General features: G+C 45.3%; 1 long non-coding RNA gene across 6 annotated transcripts in view; it reads left to right on the top strand.

The window, feature by feature from the left end:
• Window positions 1-26,362, top strand: part of LOC116277585 (uncharacterized) — a 232,746-nt gene that overhangs the window by 176,856 nt on the left and 29,528 nt on the right. For 5 of the 6 annotated variants that reach the window (XR_012075559.1, XR_012075558.1, XR_012075561.1 and 2 more), the window contains 2 exons: window positions 23,882-23,997; window positions 24,659-24,749. This is a non-coding gene — a long non-coding RNA (uncharacterized lncRNA). Of the gene's footprint in view, window positions 1-23,881; window positions 24,006-24,658; window positions 24,750-26,362 lie in introns of all 6 variants that reach the window. The other variant, XR_012075560.1, reaches the window with a different exon arrangement.

The raw sequence follows: 26,362 nt of genomic DNA on the forward strand, positions 1-26,362 counted from the left end.
TATATAAATTACAGGTGTACAATATAGTGATCTACAGTTTTTAACGGTTATACTCCACTTATAGTTATTATAAAATATTTTCTGTATTCCCTGTGTTACACAGTATTTTGTGTTGTATGTATCCTTGTATCTTATTTTATATCTAATAGTTTGTACCTCTTTATCTCCTACTCCAGTATTGTACTTCTGATTTTTTTTTTGTTACTATTTGCTTTTTCTGTCCCTCCACTCTCAGTCTACATGTGCCATTAAAGTGAAAGTGAGCTCCCTATAGGCAACATGTGATTGGATCTTGTATTTTTATCCATCAGCCATGCTGTGTCTTTTCACTGGAGAATTTACTCCAATGTTCAAAGTAATTATTGGTAGGAAAAGCCTGTTTGCTAATTGTTTTCTGACTGTTTTGTAGATTTTTTTTTTCCCTCACTTATGTCTTCCCTTGTGATTTGATGATTTTTTGTAACTGTATGCCTTGGCTCCTTTATCATAATCTTTTGTGTATCTACTACAGGTTTTTCTTTTGTGGATATCATGAGGCTTACATAAAATAACTTACAAAAGATCCTGTTTTAAGCTGATAACAATTTAATTTTAATGACATATGTAAACTTTATACTCTTTACTCCCTCTCACATTTTAGGTTATTGATGTTACAGTTTACATACTACTATATTGTGTATTGGATAACAAATTATTATAGTTATGGTTATTTTAAATACATTTGTTTTTTAACTTTTAAACTAGAGTTGTAAGTGAACTATGTATCACCATTACAATGTTAAAGAATCTGCCTTTGGCTATATATTTATCATTGCCAGTAAGTTTTACACATGCATTCATGTGTTTACAGTGTTAATTAGCATCCTTTTATTTGTACTTGAAGAATGCCCTTTAGCATTTCTTGTAAAGCAGGGATAGTGGTGATGAACTCCCTTAGCTTCTGTTTATTCCAGAAAGTCTTTTTCTCTTCTTCATTTCTGAAGGACAGCTTTGTCAGGTATAGTATTCTTGGTTGACAGTTTTTTCTTTCAATATGTTAAATATTGTAGGCCACTCTCTCCTGGCCTACAAAGTTTCTGTTGAGAAATCCACCCATAGTCTTATGGGGATTCCCTTGTATGTGATGAATCACTTTTCTCCTGCTGCTCCCAAAATTCTCTCTTAGTCTTGGATTGTTGACAATTTAAATATGATATATTTAAGTGTAGCCCTTTTCAGATTCAACCCATTTGGGGTCTTTTGGGCTTCATAAACCTAGATGTTCATTTTTCTCTCCAAGTTGGGGAATTTTTCAGCCATTATTTCTTTAAATATGCTTTCTGTCCCTTTCTCTTTGTCTTCTCTTTCTGTAATTTCCATAATATATATATTGTTCCTTTTGATGGTGTCCTATTAGTCCCATGGGACATAGACTTTTCTTCATTTTTTTTTAAATTCTTTTTTCTTTTTATTCCTGGATAATTTCAGATGACCTATCTTCTAGTTAACTGATTCTTTCATTTGCTGGGTGAACTCTGCTGTTGAATCTCTCTATTGAATTCCTCAGTTCACTCATCTTGTTCTTCAGCTCTAGGATTTCTGTTTGGTATTTTTGGTGGTTTCTATTTCCTTGTCAACCTTCTTATTTTGTTTGTACATTGTTTTCCTAATTTTATCTGGTTGTTTGTGTGTTCTTGTAGTTCACTAAACTTCATTAAGGGTTCTGAATTCTTTGTCAGACAGTTTATAGATATTCATTTCATTAGGGTCAGTTATTGGAGCATTATTAGTTTCCTTTGGTGGTGTCATGTTTGCCTGATTCTTTGTGATCTTTGATTCTTTGAGTTGGTACCTGCACAATTGGGTAAGTGGTCTCAAGACTTACAGGTTTCCAGACCTTCCAGGTTTGCTTTGGCAGAGATAGTCCTTTACCAGAGAATTCAGTTTGGGATTCTGGATGGGTTTGGTGGTAGCATTCTTGGTCAGGTAGGGCTTGCTATCAGGAAGCTCTATTTGGGTGAGGCCACTGCCCAAGATGTGAGGTTGGGGTGGGAGATGTGCTGCTGCTGGCTGGAAATAGCTGGATAGGGCTGGTAGCTTGGTTCCCTGTCCAGATGTAGCTGTAGGATGGGCTCCATAGCTGCCAGTCAGGCTTCTTAGTCAGGTGGGACTAAATGCTATACTCAGCAGTTGGGCAGGGCTGCCAATTTGCTTCCCTGCCCATGAGAGCTGTAGAATGGGCTCCACAGCCATTGCAACTTGATGCCTGAGGACCCAAATCAGGCAGAACTGCCCACCGAGATCACTGTCCGGATGAGACCCCTGGCGTGGCTCTGTGGAATGGCAGAGCCACTGGCTGGGCTTTCAGCTTGGATGCCACTGCAAACTAGGCTGTAGGGTGAGCCATGCAGCCCTCCCAGGTGCTCTAGCTAACCTTTCTGGTTAGGCAGGATTGAGAGCTGTACTCATAGCAGGGCTATGCAATGCTTCCCTGCTGGAACGGGGTGGCAGAACAAGCTCCAAGGTTGGCATAGCTTATTGGCTGAGGACCTGCATCAGGAAGAACTGCCCACTTAGTTCTTTGGCCAGAGAAGGCCACTGACTCAACTCTGTGAGTAGACAGGCCTGCTGGTTTGGCTCTCTGCTCAGGTACTGCTCTAAGTAGGACTGTAGGATGGGTCATGCAAACCCCTGGGTGTTCCAGCCAGGCCACCTGGCTGGGCTAGACTGAGGGCTATATTTAACAGTAGATGGGGCTTCAGATCTGCTTCCCTGCCCAGCAAGTTGCAGAACAATCTCCACAGCTAGTATGGCTCCTTGGCTGGGGACCCAAATCGGTAGAAATGCCCACCAGTTGGGAAAAACTGAAATAATTAGGGAGCAGTAATGGGGGTGAAGGAGGGAAGTTGGGATTCAAACCCAGGACTACATGACTCAAAAACCCCATGTTCTTCACACCTATGCCCTTCTGTTATTTCAGAGTCCTTTGTTGGTCTCTTCACAGGTGAGACCATACAGATTCTTGGTTCTAATTGCCATGGCTTCTTAATTCTACATCCTTTGTCTTGGTCATAGAATTTGCCATTTATGTGGGGCAGGATGAAGGGAATTGTTATCTGCTGTACAGTTTCTGCTGTTATACACAAACATCACAGACACACTTTTAAATAAATCTTTAAATATACCAGGATCTGGGGGAATCTTCTTTACGATATTCTTATTTTAACAACTAGTGATAATTCTATTTTAATGACTTTCCACCCTTTTTTAAAATCAGAGGTCCTATCCACATGTCAAGCCTCCCCAAAACCTATTAATATCCCTTAATGGTAAGGGTAAGAAATCTCTCTTTTGCACAGAGTCCTCCTAATATCTGGCAAATGTGTCAGACAAGTCAAATAGGCTGTAGGAAGGTGTCAGAGATATAAATGGGAAATTAGTCTGACTTAAAGGCAGGAATCAGGTGCTAATTGCATTCATCAAGACAGTAAATATTGAGATGTTCACTCTGATTAAGACATGGATAAAATGAAGACTGGATTAAAGAGATCACTTCATCTTTAGTAAGAAAATATTTATTTATTTCCACAATCTCAACTATTCATTTTGAGTGATGATTTTAAAGTGCTTTTCTAAGTTAGAGCATGACCTTTGCCATTAATACTCACCCCCAAATAACTGTATTTTAATAAAGATGTGTTTTATTGATCTTGGAATAAGACTTTAAAAAAACTGTTTCTTATTATCTTGTCACTTGAAAAAAATCAGTGATCTATTCTTTTTTAGAATCTCAAATTTCCCTTTATTTTTTCCAGCTTTGTTGAGGTATAATTGACATCAGTGATCTATTTGAACCTTTTACGTTGCACAAGAAGAATTATTTAGTTGCAGACATTTTTTCAAGAGCTACAAATGTCCTGGTCCAAAAAAGGAAATTCTTTTTAAAATTGAGGTATAATTGGTTTACAATGATGTGTTAAGTTCTGGTGTACACCATATGATTCAGATATATATATATATATCTGATTAATAGAATTTGCAATTTCTGTAGGGCAGTATGAAGGGAATCTTTATCTGCTGTACAGTTATACAGAAATATCACAGACACACTTTTAAATAAATCTTTACATATACCATATATATGCACATATACATATATGTATATATATATATATTTCCAATTCTTTTCCAGTATAGGTTATTATAAGATATTGAATATAAGTCCCTGTGCTATACAGTAAATCTTTATTGGACTTACCTTAAATCTGTTTTATGTATAATAATGTGAATCTGTTAATCCCATACTCCTAATTTATCCCTCCCCTTACTTCCACTTTGGTAACCAAAAGTTTGTTTTCTATGTTTGTGAGTGTGATTTTGTTTTTTAAATAAGTTTACTTGTGTCATGTTTTTAGATTCCACATATAAGGATATCATATGGTATTTTTCTTGCTCTTTCTTGCTTACTTCACTTAGTATGACCAATCCGTCCATGTTGCTGCAAATGGCATTATTTCATTCTTTTTTATGGTTGAGTATATATATATATATCTCACAACTTTATCCAATCATCTGTTGATAGATTTAGGCTGCTTCCATGTCTTGCCTATTGTAAATATTGCTGCTACGAACATTGGGGTGCATGTATCAAAAAAAGGGAATTCTCACAGTACTTCCTTGCTTCTTAGCCACATCTGGGTCCCCCAAACCTCACTGCAAACCTCACTAAAGTCCGGCCCGTCCTGGCCACTCACACACACTGCCAGCTCTGCTCAGAGCCTGCTGTGTGGATCTTGGTCAACTTGTCCAGCTGGGCCTTCGTAAGGAAGGAAGAGCAGACCTTGTCCGGGAGGGACGCTGAATAAAATACCACAGTCAGAATGTCAGGTTTTATTTGTTTTTAAAGAGAGAATAAATTAAGGAGAACGTGTTCTTAGGAAGGCTGTGGGTGTGTAGTTGGGGACCATAGTGAGGTACCCCAAGAATCCAGTTATGAGGGAGGAGAGAATGACCTAAGGGCTAAGTGATGAAATTGACAGGAGTTGAGTCAAAGCTGAGTTCTTCAGAGTCAGTTTGTCAACGGGAGCTTTCTTGGAAATATCTCAAAAAAAGAAAAAAACTGTTTCTTAAAAGCATGTCTAGTTCACTCAAGAGAGGCAGGGAGAGACTATGAGAGGGCCCCCTCCTAAGACCCTCCCTAGGGAATCCTGGCAGCACGAGCTGCCATCCTTATCCTACGAGCAGGGCTGCCCACGTGAAGATGGATACCAGGCTGTGATGCCCAGAGACATTCAAACTCCCACTTTTTGCATAGCCACGTGTTCGCCTGGAGGAGGAGAATGTGCAGGTCATGGAGACCCAAGCTTAGCCCTCCCTGTGGGTGGTCCCTCTCCATCAGTACATGGGCAGTCTGATTTTTTATAGCAGTCCTGAGCTAGCCTCATGAAACACAGTCACTGAGAGATGGATGCACTCACCGCATGCTGGCAAAACCCAGCTTCCAAGCCTGCAGGGCCAATGGGCAGACCCTGCACTGTGACAGTTTTGCCAGCTGTCCCCTAGGAGGCCTGGTAAGAGCAGGCCAGCCACACACTTCAGCTCCCTGCCCAGCTGCAGCCTTGGAGACTACTTTCAAACTAGTGACTCTTGACTGTTTCCGCCTATGTTATGGGTCCAATTATATTCCCCAAAGATGCTGAAGTCCCACCCCCAGCATCTGTGAATGTGACACTATTGGGAAATAAGATCTTTGCAGATGATCAAGTTAAGATGAGTTCATTAGTTCCAGTTTGACTGGTGTCCTTATAAAAAGGGGAAATTTGGATACACAGAGGGAAGATGAGGTGATGAGAAGAGGGAACACCACCTCCAAACCAAGGAATACCCTAGGCTACAAGAATCTAAGAGAGAGGCGGGAGGAGGCTTGCAGCCCTCACCAGGAACCAATCCTGCTGACATCTTGATTTCAGATTCCTAGCCTCTTGGGGGAGGGTATAGTTTAGTGATGCAGTGCATGCCTAGCATACATGAGGTCCTAGGTTCAATCCCCAGCACCTTCATTTAAATAAGTAAGTAAATAAACCCAATTCCCACCTCCCACACCAAACGAAAACAACAAATTTCTAGCCTCCAAAGAGAGAGACCACCTTTCTGTTGTATAAGGCACCCAGTCTGTGGAACTGTTTTATGGCAGTCCTAGGAAACTGATACACCCTGTACTGGACCTTTCACCAGGGAATGCTGAATTCAAGCTCTTAATTATGATTCACCATTTAGCCCTGGTCTCTGACGTTACCTGTTGATGGAAAAGCAATGCCATAAGAATATGAACTACATGTGAACTACCCTTGGGCAGACTGGGTGTGGCCCTAGGAGAACCCCTGGCTGTGGGGAATTTCTATCAGCTGGGACAGATGCAGATGAGGAACGTTGGGACGGGGAGAAGACAGGAGTGACACACCTGCCCTCACTCTCCCCTCGACACCGCTGTCCTGTGGACCAGTGTGTGCTGGAGAACTCTTCTTTTTATTTCTCTTCTAATGGGGGAATGGGGGATTGCACTCTGAGCACGCACTCTCCCACTGAGCTATACCTCCCACCCCCATTGGAAACTCTTAAATGTTGCATTTGTGCTTAAAATGGGGACTAGAGGTAAACCTGATCATGAATGAAGAGTCGAAGAGGGAAGAGGACGTGTGAAGGGATGTTTTCTTGGATGCAGCGAAAACCCCATAGAAAATTTAAACTGGGAGCTGCCTGGCACATGCAGGAGGGAGACCTCAGGCCACAGCGGGGCGGGGCACATGCAGCCTGCCAGGTGGCCACAGCTTCCTTTGATTTCTTCTTTTGAGTGTTCCCCTCCTTCGTGACTGCTTTTCAGATCTTTCTCACTTATATTTGCCTTGAAATAATCTTTCACGAGGCTCAGTCTTTCAGGGATGGTAAAGATGCCGGGGGGGGGTACCCTCACAAGGGTCCCCACATTTCTAAACCTGCCTCTCTTATTTCTCTCCCAGAGAGAGGCAGGAAGACTATTCTTTGCAAACAACCGTTGGTTGCCCACTGGTCTTAGAGTTTGCTGTTTGTGGGAAGAGCAGTGAGTTTTATGAAGTGACATCTTTTGGTCTGCGGGCCAGAGTCAGGGAATGTGAGTCTCAGGAGGGAGAGGAGAGGAGAGTGAGGATGGAGTATAAACCCAGAGCTCACCATCTGCTTCCAGCGGCATTTTCTAGCTGAGGGGCCCAGGGCACACACTTGACCCCTCCCGATGCCCTGTTTCTCTGACTATAAACAGTAGTAACATCAGCACCTGCTCCAGAGGAAGTGCCCAGCACGAAGTTGGGCACAGTTAGAAGTGTGTTGTATCTGAATTTGAGTCAGTATGTTCTCCATTCACAAGACCGTTTTAGCAGCTACCTAATGACTAGTCCCCGATGCTGAAAGAAAATGCCTTTCCGGCAACACTGTGAGCACCTGAAATGGAAAAGATGCTGAGGTCATTCACCGTCCTCAGTGGAGTCAGTCTCTCTGGCTGGCAAGGTGTGGCCGTGTCCTTGGGAAACATCAATTAGGGGGTGAATGTGACTGATGGTGTCCCCACCGCCATGCTGCTGTGCTGGAGGTGACTGCAGGCTGCACCCCTGGAGCTTGGCCGATGCAATGGGGAGCTCGTCTGGCAGCTGCCCTCAAGACAGCAAAGATGGGTAAAGATGGCCAATGAGCAAAGACAGGTAAAACCAAGGCAGATGGCCAGGGACCGAGCCCATGTCCAGCGGCAGCCTGGGCTCACCTTGAGGCCGAGCTGGTGGCCAAGTGTGGCCCTGCGAAGGCTCTGCCTCTCTTTGGAGAGTGGAGGAGCTGGTGGTTTCTGCCCTGCCGTGTGTCCCACGGGACTGAACGGCACTGAACAAATTTCCAGAGAGGGTTTCCCATCAGACATCTCTGAGTTTTGGAAGAACTAGAAATAAACATGAATGGCAGGTACTGCTTAGGCTAAAACACACACAAATGTATCATAAATCCCAAACCAAGACTCCGATTCTTATTTCAAGCAAAAAAGCCCATGTTTTTAGCAACACTTTGCCTGGAAAGGTTGTACAAAGGGCTGGCACAAACCCTGTCTTACCCGAGGAGCTGATCCCTGAGAACAAGTGAACACCCATGAAACATGAGGATTAAAATTAGGTGGGTTTTTTTTTTCCCCAACCGTCTTACTTTTAATAGGTATTTAGCAGAAATCTGCATTTTTTCACTTGAAACATGCCTTGCCTTTGTTGGCCAGCTTATGTGTACCAGTCTGCCTGCCTGTTTCCGCTGGCTTGTCATGCTCACTAATTAGAGAGCTGCCGCCTGATTCACCTTGTTAATTAGAGGGACTTGCACACGGAGCCCTTCGGGCAGTGAGCGAGAGAGCCTCACACCACTGCCCCGAGAACGCTGCGTCTGTGAAGTCATTCTTCTCATCTACCTTCTATTTTTCATTTGAAATGAATAAATCATTGAGATTTTTTCCTTGTGGAGTGAGAATGCAAGAATTCACATCTCTGTAAGATGTAAATTACATGTGATCAATAGGAAGGGATGACTCGTGTTTTGTACTTACATGATTTCCTAATTTACTTCTTGTCAGTGTATGAAAAACGGCCTGAAATGTGTGTCTCCTCGCCATGAGTCAGTGTCCTTCATCTGGTAAAGGAGGGTGGTGAGTGAGAAACACAGCTCGCGGAGTCTGGTCTGGTGGTGGGTTGTTCGTTTGCAGAGAGGGAGGGACGCCTCTGAAATCCTGACCTCAGAGGAGAGGGTTTGACCAGCTCCTTCTTCTCCAGCTGCCCCTGGGCCCCAGCCGCCCAGCGGGTAATTTTGATGGAGATATTTCTTGTGTAATGGAGATCTCCACTTCTTGGAATTGAGATTTTAGATATATCATGTACTTTTAAAAAATCAAAACATTGAAATGATAGTTTGGCTTGATCGGACCACTGACACAATCACAGAAGCAGTAGTGCCTTTCAGCACCCTGTTGCCTTCTATTCCAACCTGCAAAACTTTTCTGAAATTCGTTTCAGTGGCTTTCTCTCCAACTGCTTGGTTAAAACGAATCATTATAGTTAAACCAGAACAGGAGAAGGCAGGGAACTCTCATTAGTTGAAAGGAAGGTGGTGGAGATGTAGCTTTCCCATAAAAAAAAAAGAGATGGATGGGGCTCAGCCCCGCTAAGCCTGGGTGTCTCTGCTGAGAAGCCTGTTCAATAACCCCATTATCAGTCTGTGTGGTTAGATAGTATCTTAAACAGGGTTAACCTTTTTGTTCACCCACAACATTCACAGTAATTGTACGCAGTCACTTGCAGAGATTTTGGCAAAAGATTTGCAAATGTTTCTTTAGGAAAAGGAAAGAATTTTATACCTGCTCTTCCTGGGAGAGGCACAGACCGGGGAAACTGTTCTCTCGATGCTTTTTCCACCATTCTCAACATCTGATTTTGTGCCCACGAGCACGCATTGAGCACTTGCTGCGTGGAAAACACTGCCCCAGCCTGAGGGAACCCCTGGGACACAGAGGTCATTCCTGTCCTCAGGACCCCATGTGTGGGTGGAAGAAAGAACTGGAGAAGTAGATCATTACCAGAGTGCTGGGTGCTGGGATGTCTGCACAGAATAGGGGGTCAGGACTGAGGTCACCAAGGGAGGGATGTCTATGAGGGTCATTGGGACTAAGCAGAGCTGGCTAGGTGGAAGAGACCTTGCAGGCAGGGAGCACAGCACGTGCGAAGGTGTGGAAATGCCAGGTGTGTTACTGGAGTGTGAACAGCGGGGAGGCTAGAGGATGAATGAGTCGGAGGGGAGAGGGCTGCGGAGGAGGGAGGCACGAGTCAGGTCCCCAAGGCCAACATTCTACCCTGGACATTACCTCCAGTTTGCAGTATTACTGCTGGCACTGCTACAGCCTCCAGCCCCGGCAGAGGGATCAGTGTGTGACAGCCCCAGACCTGGGTTTGGGCTCAGCAGGATCTCCTGCAGGTCCGTAGGACTCCATAGGAGGATGCAGAAGTGCACCTGGCCTCTTCGGCACGTCTGCCATTCTGCCCAGCTCCAGCCCATCGGATGTAGGGAGTAGAGGGGGTGATGGGGGCAGATATTGACCTGCCAGGAATCTCATGGTCAAAAGAAGCTGTCCTTGCAAGAGCCTCCACCTGTTTGACCTTGCGAATTTTACTGAAGATCCAGGTGGCAGCCTGGGCCCTCACACAGCACGTCCCAAACACCTCGTTCAGTCCCTCAAGTGGGGTTTGAGCACCCGCCCTTTGCTAGGGTCAGTGCAAATAGCCAGGGTTACAAAGATAAAAGTTGCCTTTAAGAAACTCACAGAGATGGCAGAAGTGATGCGTGTTTACAGAGAAGTAGAAAATGCACTGCTAAGTATCAAAGCGGCAGCCCAAAGAGGGAGGTGTCACTCAGGGGAGGTGACACTGGGATGAATAGGATGTATTAGACTGAAGTGGTGGCGAAGGCTTTTCTAGGCAAGGAGCAGTAAGTGCCGGGTTCAGGAGCTGCAAGGATTCATTCAGGTTCTGACTCAGGGAATGAGCCTGGAGGGTTTGCAGTAGGGTCCCAGGGGATGAGGATCTGTGGGTTTAGGGCAGAGTGGAAACAGGATCAGATTTCAATCGATAAAGGAGGCTTTTGCCAGCCCCTCCCTAGTTGTACAACACCAGAGGCGCTTTCCACGGTATTTTGTAAGTGTTGCACCTACAGTGTGATGGCAGAGGCTCTTTTCCCATCCAGGCAAGAGCTAGCCAGGTCTGAACCAGCAGGGACTGAGAGAAGATTCTCAGATTGAACAGTCAGGGCTTGGGTGGTGAGAGGGCAAGGGCCATCCAGAAGGAGGCTTACAGTTTTGGGGACTGAGCTTCGGAGTGAATTAATAGCTTTCTATTTGCAGAATCTTAACAATTGCATCTCTTAGAGATGTGAGACTTCCTGCTTCACAGCTTACTGGTTTACTGCCACAGAAATGGAAAATCTAGCCACATTTGCACCCACCGTCCAAGTGGTGTTGGATTCAATGATGAATTCATCACCGCCAGGACACACCACTGCTTCTAAATTAGTTAAGATGACAGTTGCAAGCTGCACCAGCTTTATATGGTACAACCCCACCCCCTTTTAAATTAATTTTTTTAATATTGACATTTTCTTTTTTTATCAACATATAGTCGATCTATAATGTTATGTTAATTTCTGGCGGTTTGGGGTTTTTTTTGAGGGGGGAGATGATTAGGTTTATTTATTTAATGGAAGTACTGGGGATTGAACCCAGGACCTCGTGCCTGCTAAGCACGCATTGTATCACTGAGCTATACCTTCCCCGCTGCTCCCTTTAAAAAAAAAGGTCTCTCTTCCCTACGGTGAGTGGTCAGGCTTGTGCCAGGCAGGAGGGAGGGCCAAGATTTCTAGGTAGAGAGCATATATGGGTGTTCATCATGTCATTTTTTTCAACTGTGTATTTTGAAAATTCTCACAAAGTTAGGGGATATCTTTGATTTTCCATTTATATCATCACTTTAAAAATGCCCTGTCCCGGTGGGCATTTGGGTCTTTTAGGGTTTTCCAAATACAGTCTCTGGACCATCAGTATGAGAATCACGAAATAACATATACAAATGGCCAATGAGCACATGAAAAGAAGTCAGCATCAGTCAAGAAAGTGCAAATAAAAAGCACACTGGGATGCCATGGCACACCCACTAGAATGGCTAAGCGTGAAAGGCTGGCGACACCAAGCGTTGGTGAAGATGTTCGGCAACTGGAAGTCTGGTATGTTGCTGATGGGATCATAAAGTGGGATGCCACTTTGGAAAACAGTTTGGCCCTTTCTTACAAATTGAACATGCCCGTACTGTACAACCCAGGCACCAAAGAGAATTGAAAACCTGTGTCCACACAGACTTGTATTGGGGTGTCCATAGCTTTGTATTTGTAATAGCAAAAAACTGGAGACAACGATACTATCACACCTGGAGAGAAGAGAAGCAGACTGTGATCAGTCCCTACAAAGAGAGGAGCTACCGATACGTGCAGCAACCTGAACAAGCCTTTAAAACCTTGTGCTGAGCTAAAGCAGCCGACACAATAGAGGATGTAATGGACTGTTCCTTTATGTGAAATCCTAGAACAAGCTATGCTTAATCTATAGGCACAGAACGCAGATTTGCCTGGAGCTGGAAGTCAGGGAGGAGAGAGCATTGACCACAGAGGGACAAGAGGGAAATTTCTGGAGTGTAGGAACTTCTCTACATCTTGATGGGCAGTAGTTACACAGGTGTCAAAAGGTACTCTTGAGATGGGTGAATTTCTTCTGTGCAAATTATATCTTAATAAAGTTGATTTAAAATATATACTTTTTTTTTCTCTGTGTGGCAGTATGGACTCTTTTAGCTAGTGTTTCTCAGAATGTGGTTTCTGGACCTTGTGCATCAGTATCACCAGGAAGGCTGGTAAAAACTTGACTCGGGGGCTGCTACCCTACCCTCGACCCACTGAACCTGAATCTCAGGGCATGGGGGAGGATGCGTTGTGTGTGCCCAACGTAGGCGACTCTTCCACAAGTGGGGTGTCTGTCGCTGCACCCTGGAGGCTGCTATGAGCAGCTCTGACCTAGGGCAGAGGCTGGTCTCCAAAGCTCCGTGAAACAAGCCAGTGCTGGTGGCAACATTATTAGTGTGGGTTTCAAACAATAGCGGTTGGCAGTGCCTGGTGGGAAAAGAGACTTGGAAAATTACTCAGAGGAATTCCATGCAGACCAACCTGCCGTGTAACTTTTCCAGCTTCCATTTAGTCGAAAGGGAAAGACATGCTATGAAGGTGAGGTGAGGCTGAAACTTGTGAAAAAGTACCTCAGCGAAAGGACTAATTGCAGGCAGGGCAGACACAGGAATATTTTCTGAGGCTAGTACTCAAGCCAGGCTGCACAGCAGGATCTTGTGGACCTTTAAAGAAATCTAATTTATCTTTTTATCAAAGTAGTACATGGAAACTTTTTTTTAAGTGAATATGATTTTAAGTTAATAGTACTAAAGGATGTATACTTTTAAAAAGAAAAACATCAGTCCTTCATTCCTGTTCCTTGGAGACAAACATTTAAGTTTTTAAACCTGAAGTGTACAGTTTGATGAAGTTTTACATCTGTATCCACCCAACCCCTCCCAGATCAAGATCTAGACCATTTCCAGCACCTTTGAATATTCCCCAGTACCCCTGCCCAGTTAATACTCCCCCCCTCCCAAAACCACTATCCAGACTTCCGTCACCATCAATTAGTTTCAAGGTAACCACTTTAAATTATTGTTGTTTCTTCTAGTATTTGTCTCCGTATTTCTCAGTAATAAGTGGACACCACTATCCCTTGGTTTGCCAACTTTGGACAGTAATTAGGAGCTTCCTTCCTAGTGTGATAGATCGAGGTTCACTCTCTTACTCTCCTTCCTCACCAGGAGAAGCTGAAAAACTCTCAGATTTCCGGGCCCCAGCACCACACCACCCACCCTGGGCACCCGGATCTTTTAAGCTCCACAGGTGATTCTAACTGGCACCCTGCCCAGAGGTCCCCAAGCCAGTGATACTTGGCCCTGAAGCTGATGTTAAAGCAATCCGATGAGCCAGACTCGGATGTTCACCAAGAAAGGCTTTGGAGTGAATTGAAACGGAACATGTCATCAGACTCTGGGGCTGATTTGTAGCTGGAATAAGGAGTAAGCCATGAGAAACACCAAAGTGTTTCTAGGATTTTTGTTGCTCATCAAGTGCTTTCTTAGGACTCTCCACCCCTCCCAGGCAGCCACACATCCTGTGCAAGCTCTTAGTTTAAATGGACCAGTAAAGGTTTCTCTGAGAGGAGTCTGGATGCCCAGTCTGCCTTGAAAGAGCAGCTGGATTTGCCCAAGATGGCTGCTCAGCACCAGGATCAGCCAGAGGCAGTCTACTGAGTTTGAAGAAGTCTCTCCCGGCTGGAGACTAAACAAACCCTCCCCCCCAAAACACTGGTGATATGTGTTTCTAACTCAGGACTCCCTGGACATCAACTCATCTCCAAGGAGTGAACTCACCTTCTCAAACAAGTCCTGTGTGTGGAGTGAGCTTTCCAGATCACTGTGGGGGGCTTACAATAATATCTAAATATTGACGTAAAGAGTGCAGCAGCCCCCAGTCAGCTTAGTCCCCTCTTGTTGGGGAAGGTCCAGAGGCACGACTGTGCTCTGTCTCCGTGATGCTCACAACTGCCATTAGACTTTACCGTGTTTGGGGTTAGAGAAGATGCTCAGATTGAATCTAATCCTTCAGGATTCATTCAGTCACTTATGCATGCCAGGTGCTGAGCTGGGCTCTGAGACGGTCCCTCCCAGAGCCAGTGCACTGGGAGAGGCTTCTCAGGAAGGGCCATGGGGTTGGGGTCTCTCACAAGTGCATCAGTGCTCAGGCGAAAGCCTGTGTCTCTGTCTTTAAAGAAGACCTCAGTGCCAGACTTTGTTCCTTTAGCAAGTCATTTGCTTTGGTAACCTGAGTTACAAGACAATGAAGAGGTGGAAATGCACACATATAGTGCAGTGAAAGCAGAATTAACATAGCAACTGAAAGCCCCATGAGGCTTCTTCTTGGACGTGAGACCTCGTGGAAACCCTCATCCCCTGCTGCACACACATGGGCTTCACCCTGCTGGCTGCCCACCAGCCACCCTGCTGTCCTCCGGCCTCCTCCGGGCGGAGGGCCACATGTTGGTGCTCTAGCTCCCTAAATCTGTGACATGTCCCTTAGGGCAAAATCTTGCCCACCTCCTGTTGCCCCAGCAGTACAGAGTCCAGACACCATGGACTCTTGGGAAGCCTCTGCTAATTGATTAGTAGTTTCTCCATACATTCAAAAATATCATCCTTTGCTTGATTCTAAAGGTAATGCATGTTGACGGCAGACAATTTGGACAATACAAAGCTGCTGAACTGCTTAGAAGTGACTGTTTCAGCTTGTTTAGGCCAAATATATACCGCCTGCCCTCCTGAAACCCACCTTCACAATGCTCTAGTTGATTTTACACTTTGATTTCTGAACTTTGGCTTCCTTACATTGTGATGGTTCTTGTAAAATTTACTTTTAATGGACTTTTTTTGGGGGAGAGATGAGGGAAGCACTCTAAACTTTGTGGTATTCCTTTGCAGTAACACTATGCAGGTATAAAATCCTAGCAGGTTGATTTACCCAAAGTGGGAATGCTCCCCTCCTTCCTGGTAGGGGGTCTGGGATGCTACAACACCAGGTGAGATTAAGTTGGTACACACAAGGCATATAAGTGAGCATGACTCACACTCATGAGAATGATTCATGTTGCCCACAGTGGTACTGCTAAGCTCGGATGCAGGGGCATGCGGATGTGTGCAGACAGTTACAGGTGTCCCAGCTCCAAGAGGCGGGATGATCAGCTGAGGGCTCGCAGCAAACCATATACAAATCCGTGGCTGGTAAATCTGCCCATAAGATGCAGGCAGCACCTGTTTTTTCCTGTTGGTCTTTTGCTGGAATAGACCAAATGATTTTTTTTTTTTTTGCTTTCTTTCTCACTGAAGTATAGTCAGTTATAATGTGCCAATTTCTGGTTACAGCATAATGTTTCAGTCATACATATACATACATTCGCTTTCATATTCTTTTTCGTTATAGGTTACCACAAGATATTGAACATAGTTCCCTGTGCTATACAGTATAAAATTGTTTATCTATTTTATACATAGTAGTTAGTATCTGCAAATCTCAAACTCCCAATTTATCCCTTCCCACCCCCTTTATCCCTGGTAACCGTAAGTTTGTTCTCTATTAGACCAAATGATCTTGAAGCCTAAATTTAACTAACGAGTCCCTTTGAAACAACTTTAATGCATGTTTATGTTTCCAAATTTGGTGATTTTGGGGGTCTACTCTGAAAAGAAATTGTTTGATGTTTTCTTAAGGGTGAGGACATAGTCATCATTCTAAATGTATCTGTTGAGCACTTCCCAAGTGCCAGGTTGTCTAACAGACACAGAAGGATTCAATCTTATCTTTGAGGTGCTCCCACGTTCTGGTGGGAGACTGAAGGTGAGCACCACCCCTGCAGGGGGATGTGAGCTGGGACAGGGTCGGTCCACCAGGAAAGCAGGAGTTAGTCAGACAGGGAGCATACTGGGGCAGGGGCAGGGTGGCCAGAGGAGTATTTCCAGCAAAGGAGGGAGATCAGGTGATGCCTGCGGCCAGACAGAAGCATGTACCGCAGCTGCTGGGTGGAGGTTGAAAGGGAGCGGCTCAAAGACTTCTTGGGGTGGCCTGCGGTATGTTACATTTTCTTTTGAAATTAGCTGCCAAAATCTAAATACTGAGAGGCTTCACATTCAAAACCAAACCAAGCCAAACCTGGATTCTGGGGTTTTCTAAAAAAATCTGGCGTCTGCATTCCCACCTGACAGCAGTCCTGGCCCCCAAGGCATCTGAGCCTGGAGCTGTGGTGTGATGAGTAGCGGGGTGAGGGTTTGGGCCTTGTTGAGGCAGTGAGCACTGTGTCCTGCAGGCAGCAGAAAGCCATTGAAGGGCTGGAGCGTGGAGCAACCTAGGCAGGTTTGCCTTCTAGAATAGTCTCTGGTTATAGCCTGCAGGTTGGATTTAATGGGCCGGAGAAGAGGCCGTTCACAGTAGTTCATGGGAAGGGTGATGGGGAGATTTATGATGGGTGAATAATGACCCCAGAAGATACCAAAATTTAACCCCTGGAACCTATGAACATCACCTTATGGGGGGGAAAAAGACTTTGTAGGCATGATTGGAGAGTTTTGAGATGGGGAGATTATCCTCGATTACCTAGGTGGGCCCAAAGTGCAGTCACGTGTATTTTGTGGGAGGCAGGGGGAGATTTGACACAGACAGAAGAGGAGAAGGCAGTGACCATGGCAGCAAAGGCAGGAGGGATGCGGCCACAGACTAAGGGATGCCAGCGCCCCGAGAAGAGGCACCACAGAGCAGATTCTCCTCAGGAGCCTCGCGAAGGGGTGTGGCCCTGCTGACCCTTGACTTTAGCCCAGGGGTCCTGATTTCTAATTTCCACTCTGAAACTGTGAGAGAATGAGGCATCTTGTCCCCAGGCTGGGTCCTGCTGGAAGCAAGCCTGAGACTCAGCTTGAGATGCAGGAGCAGGCCTAGGAAGCAGAGGGAGGGCCCAGGGGATGCGATGGAGCTGTGACTGCAGTGGGCAGAGAAACCACGTGGAATGCTCCTCCGAACTGTCCCGCAGAAGGACACGGAGCTGGGGCTTCTCTCCACTGGCTTTCATCTCCCAGTGGTTGCTGGTTACCTGGATTAGGTTTTCCAGAGAAACAGAACCAATGGGCTATATAAATATTCATAATATTTAATATAAGTATATTAAATATTCATTATAATAAATCTCTCTGTATGTAAGTCTCTCTCTTTATATATATTTGTTACATGTAACTAAATTAAATATATATATATAAAAAGAGAGAGGCTTATTTTATAATAAACTGGCTCATGTGCATTTGAAAAGGATGTGAATTCTGGGTTTTTTTGAATGTTATGTCCTGAAAATATCAATTAAGTCTAACTGTTCTCTTGCATAAACTGGCTCATGTGATCACAGAGATCTGCAGCCCAAGATCTGCAGCCAGCCAGCGGGAGCCTGGGAGAATCAGTTGGGTAGAAGACCACTGAAGGCCAGCAGGCTCGAGACCCAGGAAGGGCTGATGTTTTAATTCAAGTCCAAAAGCAGGAAGAAAAACGATGTTCCCAACTCAAGCAGGCAGGAGGAATTTCCTTTGGGGGTTCAGCCTTTTTCGTTGTATTCAGACCTTCAACAAACTGGGTGAGGGTTGCCCACACTGGGGAGGGCAGGCTGCTTGACTCTACCGAGTCAAGTGTTTGTCTCATCCAAAAACACCCTCACAGACACACCCGGAATGCTATTTGACCAAATATCTGGGCACTCCACGGTCCAGTCAAGTTGACACACAGAATTCACCATCATGTTGACTCTGGGGTATTAATCCCTCTACCCTCTGCTGAGTGGCCTCCTGTGGCCACTGAAAAGTCTGATGGATGCTGAGAGATGCCTTTCAGAGGGGACCCAGGCTTTGTACAGGGGACCATTCGTGATTGCTGTGCCAGACTCAGGTGTGCTGGGGCGGGAGGGTGCGGCTGGGACACACAAAGCGTCTTCCCCAGGTTCCTGAGCTTCTGTCTTGGGCAAGGGTGGGAGTAGCAAGGGTGTGGGGCGATGCTAAGTCTAGGCAGCAGTGGGTCGGGTTGGCACGTGCTGGGACATGCAGGCATGTTGACCTGGGGCATGGCTGAGGCTCTGCACCCTGGAGTGGGTGAGGTGGCACTTGTGGTCTTGGTGAGACCAGCTTCAGAGGAGCAAAAGGGCAGAGTCTAACCGCAGTGGTGGGAGTGGAGATGGTGTGGTGGAGGCATAGCCGAGGACAGTCCTTTCGAGGAGACCCATAGGACAGAGGCTGAGGAGAGTTGGCATAAACGGAGGACTTAAACATTTTTTTTTTTTACTTTTCTTTTTACTTGAAGTATATTTGATTTACAATGTGTTAGTCTCTGGTGTACAGCATAGTGATTCAGTTATACATATATACATTCTTTTTCAGATTCTTTTCCATTATAGGTTATTACAAGAAATTGAATATAGTTCCCTGTGCTTACAGTAGGATCTTGTTGTTTGTCTGTTTTATATATAGTAGTGTGTATCTGTTAATCCCAACTAAGGGAGGACTTTAAAAAAAAGGGTTATTCTGTCAGTCAGTCAACAAGCATTACTGAGCACCTAATCTATGATAGTCCCTGAGAACATGGCCATTATCAGCACACACTAAGCTTCTGCCCTCAGAGAGTCAACATGTAATAAAAAATATAATAACTTCAGATGCTGTAAACACAGAACAAAAATAATTTCAGATACAGATAAGAAGCAGGAAGAAATAAATCAGGGTGATGTGAAGGCGAGTGACAGGGCTACTTCAGCTGGACTAGTTAGGGAAGGCCTCTCTGAGGAGGTGACAACTGTGGTGACTGTGGGGGATGAGAAGGACCTCATAGAATACATTACCTGCAAACTGATGCTAGGCAATTATCAAGTTTCTGGCAGAGAAATGGGGGAGGGTGTGCCAGTGCAAAGGCCCTCGGGTGAGTGTTCAAAGAAGAAGGGGATAAGTTGCATGCCTGGAAGGGATGAGACCAGGAGGCTGCTGGGTTGCACCACGCAGGGCACTGTAAACCACAGGGCGGGGGCTGAAGGTGAATTTAGTTGCTCCAACAGCTTCGGAAGCAGGACACGATCTGATTTAAGTATTTCAAAGGTCAGACTGACTTTCATGGGGAGAATGGACTCAAAGAAGGCAAGAGTTGAAGGCAGGAAAGCTAGTGAGGAGGCCCTGTGGTTGTCCAAGCTGGGGATGGTGGGACAGATTTGGGCATTGCAGGGACAGGCCTGTCTGGGTGTTCTAGGATAAAAATGATACACAGAAGGATGAAATTACCATTTCTATGGTAATCGTGCTGCAGTGGTGATGTAATGTGTTGTATTAAATAAAGAAGAAACTTGATAATTGCCTGGCATCAGTTTGCAGGTAATGTATTCTATGAGGTGTATGTTGTTAGCAGGATTAGACTTGTTTAGGAGGACTCCATCAATTAATGAGCTCTTGCAACTGGGTCATGGAAAGCATACCTTTTTTTTTTTTAATTGAAGTATAGTTCCTATACAATAATATATGTTACAGGTGTACAATATAGTGAGTCACAATTTTTAAGGTTATACTCCATTTATAGTTACTATAAAATATTGGCTATGTTCCCCCTGGGTTGTACAATATATCCTTATAGCTTATTTTATACCTAATAGTTTGTACTCCTTACTCCCTCCCCTCTTCCCTTCCCTCTCCCCACTGGTAACCATTAGTTCTCAGTATCCATGAGTCTGCTTCTTTTTTGTTATAATCACTAGTTTGTTGTATTTTTTTAGAATCCACATATGTGATATCATTCAATATTTGTCTTTGTCTGATTTATTTCACTTTGCATAATACCCTCCAAGTCCACCCATGTTGCTGCAAATGGCAAAATTTCATTCTTTTTTATGGCTGAGTAACATTCCATTTGTATGTGTGTGTGTGTGTGTGTGTGTGTGTGTGTGTGTGTGTGTACACATACCCCACATCTTCTTTCTTTTTTTCTTTATTTTTTTATCAAAGTATAGTCTATTCACAATGTACTAATTTTTGGTATACAGCATACTGATTCATATATATATATATTTATTTATATTCCTTTTCATATTCTTTTTCGTTACAGGCCATTACAATGTATTGAATATAGTTCCCTGTGCTATACAATAGGACCTTGTTGTTTATCTATTTTATATACAGTAGTTAGTATCTGCAGATTTCAAACTCCCAATTTATCCTTCCCCACTGGTAACCATAAGTTTGTTCTCTATGTCTGTGAGTCTGTCTGTTTTGTAAATATGTTCATTTATGTCTTTTTTTTTTTAGATTCCATAGATAAACGATATCATATGGTATTTTTCTTTCTTTTTCTGGCTTACTTTACTTAGTATGACAATCTCCAGGTCCATCCATGTTGCTGCAAATGGCATTATTTTATTCTTGTGGCTGAGTAGTATTCCATTGTATGTATATACTACAACTTCTTTTTTTTGTATGTATATATATATGTATATTTTGTATATATATATTTTGTATATATATATATTTTATTGAAGTCTAGTCAGTTTACAATGCTGTGTCAATTTCTGGTGTACAGCATAATGCTTCAGTCATACATAAACAAACGTATATTCATTTTCATATGTATACTACAACTTCTTTATCCAACTATCTGTCGATGGATATTTAGGTTGCTTTTATATCTTGGCTATTGTAAATAGTCCTGCTATGAACACTGAAGTGCATGTATCTTTTCAAATGGGGGTTTTTGGTTTTTTTGGATATATACCCAGGAGTGGAATTGCTAGTCATAAGGTAGTTCTATTTTTAGTTTTCTGAGAAACTTCCATACTGGAAAACGTACCTTTACTAGAGGTAGACTTTTCATAAATCCACCTGTGACTGGAATGGCGCTTTCAGAGTGCGAGTGCTTCTCAGGGCAGGAGCAGAAGGCCTGCTTTGGGAGAAGACTTGCTCCTGGAGACAGTTAGTCCCTGTTGCCCCGACCCTCACCGCAGCTTTGGAAGGAGTATGTAAAATGGCTTGGGGGAAGGTGGCCGGTGGGGAAGGTGGTGGGCTGCTTGCCGGCAAGAGTGTCTGCTCACCTTACACCCACAGGTGGAGAGGAGGGTTGGAAAGTCAGGGTGCAGAGCTGAGTTTTGGGAAGGGTCTGGCTGGGGACCCGCTGCCCAGAATGGGTGAGGTTCTTGTGCCAGACCCTAGCGACCTCAAGAAAGCTTTTTGGAGGAATGTACCATTTCTTCTCTGGCTTTGGGGGGCAGTGTGCATTGACTTAAGTTCAGCATAGGTAGAAGAGGCCAGGTCGCCTCTCCTTGCCTGACTCTGGACCACTGATGGCAGGTGTCCTGCTGTCTGGAGCAAGTGACGGACTTAGTCAAACTGAGGAAAAGTCCCGGCTCTACCCTTGTGAGCCACAGAATGTGCCGGCCAGTCTCCACTACCACACGCAGGGTGAGCAGACCTTCCTTTTCCCAGATGGCTTTTCCCAGCAGGTGTAGGAGGCCCCTGCTCCCCAGTCATCAGCAGGGTGGGCACAGAGCTAGTGTTTGCAGGGCCACAGTGGGGGTGCATCTCAGACCTGAGAGCTGATGCGAGCTCCCCTACTTTGCTGTCCTTCAGCAAGACACAAGGACCTGGCCAACCCCCCAGTGTCAGCTCTCCAGGGTCCCCACTCCGTTTGCTGCCTTTGCTTTCTTGGTAATCATTTTTAGCAAGTAGACCCTCCTTTTAATATATTCAGCAGACATCTGACAATTGTGATAACCCTGATGGGTGGTGAGCAGGGCAAATTAGCTAAAAGATGATTGATTTTTTTTATGCGCGATTTTATCTTCAACCTTTCCTAGCGACGTGCTCTCCCTGAGTAATAATTTCTTCTCCCAGGTATTTGCCAGTATCGAGATTGCACATCTATTTACGGTTGCCTGGGAGCCCCATAATTACAATACAGTCCAAGTGCCCATTTTCTTTCCTTGACTACAAATAGGGATCAATCGAATTTTAAATGACCGCTCCGGGGCTGGCTCCCGATCGTGACCTTTGTAAATGATTAGAGCTCACCACTGTTGCTCTGTCTGCCCAGAAAGAGTGAACGGGCAGAGCTTTCTAACTGGCATTTCATCTGGATGTAGGCCAAAGATATTCCAGGTGAAAACCAGCCACGAGCTGCTGTTGGAGAAAGGGCTCGTGGACTTTCTCTCCACCCCAAGGACACTTCCGGTGTGTCCCCCACACCCTCTTTCCTTTGCCTAAGTCCTGGGTTCTGAGGGTGTCTATGGATGGAGCTGCGCTCAGACCCTTGTGGGCAGAATTCTGAACATCCTCTGAAGCTTTAGACCTGCAGATAAAAATTACTTGCCAGAAAGAAATTTCTCTCTTCTTCTTTTTTCAATCACTGAGTTTGATCCCTGCGCTAAGCTTTAGTTTGTGAAGCCTGAGAAAGTTCAGTGTAAACAGTTCTCACTGAAAGAAGCTGGGTCCAGGCTTTGCCTTGAGCTCCCATTTAACACCCTAGTCATCCTCAGGGCTGGGGTTTCTGATTCAGGCTGGAGCCAGCTGCAGTGTGTTTGAGCCCGAGGTCCCTGGTGGTGCTGGAAGGCTGGCTGAAGCCCAGTGGCAGAGGCCTGGGCCTCCTGAATTTCCAGGGTCAGGGGTCAGGAAGGCTGTCTCCCACCCACCTCCCTTTATGGCAATAAAGGGGCCACGGGTAGGGCGAGAGAACCTCCTGTGTTCGGCTGCCAGCCCCCACCTCAGTTTCTTGAACGGCTGCTGTTAGGAGTGATAGACTAACTTTGTCTGTGGTCAGGTGTGTCTGTGTCACTGAAATACACTCTCGTGGCCTTTGCCTTTCCAGAGTCTTATTCTGTGCATTAGCAACATGCCTCCCTCTGGGCGGTGGTCTTCGGGCTGTCTGCTACTAGCACTGCCTTGGGTTTCTTTGAGAACCCACCGGTTCTCTCTACACCCTCCCTTCCCTCTGCATCCAGGTCAGCTTCCCTGGGACTGACCCTCCTCAGCTCCTGTGTATCATCTGCTACCCAAACAATGCCCCCCATCATTGCATCATCACCCCCGCACCTCAGCTGGTCATCTATGTCCAGCCTCCCTGAGCTGGCTCTGTGCCAGCTTTCCTGAGTGCTCCAGGCAGCAGGGCCGGCACCTGCTCAGGATGGAGACAGTGGTTACCCTGTCCCGGCCTGAGCACCTGAGTGTATCTTTATAGACCCTGCAGCTCCTCCTTGCACCAGTCCCCAGAGAAAGCCTGTCTCCTCTACCAACCCATGAGAGTTCTCTTTTGCTCCTGGACACCTGAGGTCCCAGGAATAGAGGAGGATACCTGGGGAGGGGATAAGCTGAGGTGTGCCGGCAAACCAAGCTTGATCACCTGGTCGGCCCGCTTGCATCTCTCCGTGGTGCAGCTGCTCAGGGAATTCTTCTAAAAGCACCAATGATCCTACAGGAGAAAGCCATTGCCAAGACTTAATGATCAAAAATCACATGAAAAGTCTCAGAAGTCTCTGGAAGGGGCATGTGAAGGCTGTGTTCCCCTACAGGTCACAAGTACACATGCGTTCCCGGGAACTTACACTTTGGAGGACAACTTTCTCTCTTTCCCATAGATGCAGAAATGAGCTGACTTAGCTGAGGCAGAGGCAGAGGCAAAGGACTGAATAGCACCAGTAGCCTGCAGCCCTTGAAAGGCCACGAGGTGAACTCACCTGAGCTCTTTCTCCAGGTAAGGAGGTGAGCACCTGCCTGTGTGAATGGCCACGATTTCTTCTGTCTCGTGCCTAAGCGTTTCTTTCTAGCTGGCCTTTGAAATGCACAGAAAACCAAGCATCATGTGTCTCCTTGGTCTGTCCCTTTATTTATAGAACAAGAGTGTCATCTCACAGGATGGGGCTGAAGTCAGTGGGCTTTCCCAGTTGTCATCTTTGAGTTCTAATGTGTACATTCTAGCTGGCCCCCGTAATGTGCGCACAGTGTATTTCAAGATATTTGTGTTATGGTACATCTAAGGATTATAGTTTGAAGCCATTGCTTTAATTCCCAAATACTGTGTCAGTCTGGAAGCGTAAGATGTGTTTTGTGTGTAGTCAGGATGGGCTGTAAAATGTGTCCTTGGGCTCAGCAGCAGATCTGAGCCTGGAGGCAAAATCCATGGGACTGCCATCCTGGAGCCCTTGACATCATCAGGCATTAGTCCCATGCCCATTTGGGACGGTAAAGCATCTTTGCTGTGGAAGATGCCCCCACCTCTTTATCTGTGGTTACCTTTTGTTCACTCCCTGAAGAGCAGCGACTTTGCTGATTTTGGTTTAGTTTATTTTCCCACTATTAACATGTGTACATGTAAGTGTTTTCAAAGATGCTTACATTAGTGTCATGTTTTGCAGAGAATGTATAACAGTAGGATTTAGGTGAGAATCTTCAGTGCAAAATCCATTGCTCCTGGTGGTGCAGGAAGTGCACGGTCGTCGCAGTGAGGTATGATAATTGATCCCACCACAGGCAAGTCGTATCTCTTGAATTTCACCTTTGTCCTGGCACATAATATTATTAGTAATTATTCTGATTAGAATAATGGCCTGCATTTTAAAAGTGTATGATTTGCACTTTTAAAGTCCCTGTTTAACCTTCATTGGAATGTTACTTTTGCCGAGTTCTGCTGATCCCACAGACCTCCAGGGAACCTGAGTGAAGAGACAGGAGTCTGCCTGTGGGCAGGGACATCCATGAGGAACCTGTGTCTGTAAATGATGAATGTTTGATTGTGGGGTTGGGTAGTTTTCTAAGTTCTTTTCTGAATCTGTATGTTAAGAAATTCAGAAAAAAGCAATGCCCATGTGCCCCTAAGAGTCTGGAATAACTGACTTGTGTAGTCAGGTAAATATAGTATCACGTGCAGACCTACTGGCAAGAGCAAAACCAGCAAAGAAGATAGCTTTCATGAATGAAAATTTAGCTGAAGTGGGTGGAGCAAACAGCCACATCTTCTAACGTGTGTTCCAGGAGACAGCCATGCAGAAGCAATAGATGAAAGGCGGCTACAGGAGAAAAGGCTCCATCGTCAAGGCAGTTTGGGAGGTGCTAGGTCAAACCTTGTGAAACAGGTTTCTTTTCATATTTTTTTTTCGTTTTTTTCTTTAGTGAAAGCTTTTTTTTTTTTTAACGGTATTACTGCAGATTGAACCCAGGACCTCATGCATGCTAAGCATGTGCTCTACCACTGATCTATATTCACCTCCCCTGAAACAGGTTTCTTTACCAGCTTGCACCCTGTATCTCCAAGAGAGGGGCATGATCTCCCCCTGCCATCCCAGCTCAGGCCTCCATCCCCGCTCACCTGGACCAGTGTGACATTTTCCACCTGGCGCCGTGTCGTGCTTTTGTCCTCCAGAAACTGTTTTCCACACACAGCCAGAGGGGCTTTTTAAAAGATGATTTGGCATGTCACACCCCGACCTAAACCCTCTAATCGTTTCCCACTGCGCTCGGAATAGACTTCGGCTGTCATCGTGGCCCCAGGCCTGCCTGCCCTTGCCCTGCCTCTGCTCTTCACCTCTCCTGTTCTAATCTCCTCCTTCCCAAAGGCTTCAGCCAGCCTAGCCTCTTCAGTCCTTGGAACTTCTCAAGCCCTTTCCTGCCTCAGGGCCTTTGCACTTGCTGTTTCCCTGCCTGGAAACTTCTGATGATCTTGATTAGCTTCTCCCTGTCATTCAGGTCGCAGCTCAAAAGCACCTGGTGAAAGGTGTGTTTCCCCATCACCAGCTCTACCCCAGCTTTATATACCACTAACATGTATTATTTTCTTTACAGTCCTCATTGTTCTTTGAAGTTACTTTGTTTATGATCTCTCCTTGCCTGAATGTGAATCTCATGAGGACAGATTGCTATCTCGGTCTATCCCATTCACAGTGACCCCTTATGTTTGGGACCATGCTTGCTACTTGGAGGAGTCTCTATAAATGCTTGTTGAGTAGCAGAATCAACAGCAGGCACGTTGTTTGTTAGAACCTGGTGAGTAACCAGCCAAGCACAGGCCACAAGTCCTTGCTGATACGTGCTGTGCACTTAAGCCACGTGCAGACCCTGGCCCA

The sequence above is a fragment of the Vicugna pacos genome, chromosome 9, assembly GCF_048564905.1.
Source record: "Vicugna pacos chromosome 9, VicPac4, whole genome shotgun sequence".
In the NCBI taxonomy this organism is placed as follows: domain Eukaryota; kingdom Metazoa; phylum Chordata; class Mammalia; order Artiodactyla; family Camelidae; genus Vicugna; species Vicugna pacos.